The sequence below is a fragment of the Cebus imitator genome, unplaced genomic scaffold (assembly GCF_001604975.1).
Source record: "Cebus imitator isolate Cc_AM_T3 unplaced genomic scaffold, Cebus_imitator-1.0 Scaffold235, whole genome shotgun sequence".
Lineage (NCBI taxonomy): Eukaryota > Metazoa > Chordata > Mammalia > Primates > Cebidae > Cebus > Cebus imitator.
In genome coordinates, this window is record NW_016107550.1 from 2,911,878 (window position 1) to 2,913,724 (window position 1,847).

At 69.8% G+C, this 1,847-nt stretch overlaps 1 protein-coding gene across 5 annotated transcripts in view; it reads left to right on the plus strand.

Moving 5' to 3' along the window:
* MYADM (myeloid associated differentiation marker) overlaps positions 1-1,847 on the plus strand; it is a 9,460-nt gene that overhangs the window by 2,306 nt on the left and 5,307 nt on the right. For 3 of the 5 annotated variants that reach the window (XM_017497917.2, XM_017497916.2, XM_037727639.1), the window contains exon 2: positions 1,551-1,632. The exons of 1 other annotated variant lie outside the window; for it this stretch is intronic. The gene's annotated coding sequence lies outside the window, so the exon portion shown is untranslated. Of the gene's footprint in view, positions 1-112; positions 651-1,550; positions 1,633-1,847 lie in introns of those variants that run through there. One more of the 5 variants, XM_037727638.1, reaches the window with a different exon arrangement.

Here is a 1,847-nt window from a genome sequence, read left to right on the forward strand (position 1 = left end):
GAGGGAGGGGGGGCTGGGGGCTTTTACTCCTGGGTCTGAAGGAGGAGGGGCTGGGTCCTGGACTCCTGGGTCCCAGGGAGGAGAGAGCTGGGGTCTGGCTGGACTCCTGAGTCTGAGGGAGGAAGGGCTGCGGGTCTGGATTCCTGGGTCTGCGGGAGTAGAGAGATGGGGACTCGTAGGTACCCCAGTTGGAGGCTGGAATCTGGTACGTGGAGATCCTTTAGGGGGGGAAGAGCTTGGGGTTAGGTGTCCTGGGTTTGGGAATGAGAATGTAAAGAATTCAGAATTGCTGACCCCTCCGCATCCAGGGGACAGGCAGAATGAGAACTTTGGACTCCTGAAGGCCCGAGGGAGGGGGTGTTAAAATCCAGCCCCTTGCTCCCAAAGCGTAGATGGAGCTGAGAAACGAGGAGATGACAGGGCTGCGTCCCGCATCTCTGGGCGCTGAGAATCGAGGCTGGGGTTCCGGGGCCCGATTCTGGGCGTGAGCGATGGGTGTGGCGTCTGGAGCAGAGGAGGGAGGACAGTGAGGGCCCGGGGAGCCCGGTGCTCTGCCAGGAGGCCTGGAGGGGTGTTTCCTCACCCTCTACGCTCCGGCGGCGCATTCCTGAGCTCTGACCTCAGGCGACTGCAGGAGCCCTAAGGGCGGGGTGGCCCGGTCCCCATGGCGCCCCCTCCCCGGCGCGCCCACCCAGCACGGGGGACTGAATGAGTGACGCCCTCGCTCGTTCTCCTCCTGCTCGGGGCGGGGCAGTGCCCGCTTCCCAGAGGGCGGGACGCTGGGCCAGTCCCTACTTCCTTCTCCTTCGGGGGTCCCGCAGGGGCGTGGGGGCGGGCAGCGTCTGGCTCCGGGTGGCGCCTCTCCGGGGCTCCCGCAGGCCCCGACTGGGGTTCAGGGAGCCCGTGGGAGGCGTGGCTGGGCCTCGGGCCTGACTCCAGCACCGCGTGCAGTTTCTGGCCTGGAGCCCTAGCCCCTCAGAGGCCCGGGTCTCCGCCCGCTCCGGTCTTAGAGATGCTCTGGGGGGGGCTCTCAGCCTTCTTTATAGGGATCCAGAAATGGGGGCCTCCAACACTCCCCTCCTGGGACCTGGGAGTCGGGGACCCCCACCGCCGGAAATCGGGAGAGGGCGGGCAGCCCCGCAGGCGGGCGGGGGTCCGGGCGCCGCCTCCAGGTCCCCGACGCGTTCCAGATGCCTGAGCCGACTCCAGGCCCTTATAAGGCGCGGAGACGCCGGGTCTGGCCGGGCCGCCCGCCCCGCAGCCGCCGCCCAGGGCCCACCCCTCTGCCGCCCGCTCCGCACCCCGGTGCTCGCAGGGTGACGCTCACACTCGCGCCCACGCCGGCCCGCGGGGCGTGCACTCTGGCTGGGCTCCGCCCGCCGCAGCCCACACAGTTTACGGAGCCGGAGGAAGGAGGGGGCGGGGCTTCCCCGGGGTCACGGCCGGGCCCCGCGGGGCTGCGCGCCACCTTCCTGTCCTCGCGGGGCGCGGCTCCCGGGACGGAGGGCGGAGCAACGCAAACGGACGCCAGCGGCCTCCCTCCTCCTCAGGTGCTCCTGTTCGAAGTGTGTGGGGCTTAATCCGTCTCCACCACCAGATCTTTCTCCGTGGGTTCCTCTGCCAAGACCGCTGGTGAGTGGGCTACGGGCCTGGACCCCTGGGTCCGAGGGAGGAGGGTCTGAGGGAGGAGGGGCCGGGGCCTGGACCCCTGGGTCCGAGGGAGGAGGGTCTGAGGGAGGAGGGGCCGCGGCCTGGACCCCTGGGTCCGAGGGAGGAGGGTCTGAGGGAGGAGGGGCTGGGGCCTGGACTCCTGGGTCCGAGGGAGGAGGGTCTGAGGGAGGAGGGGC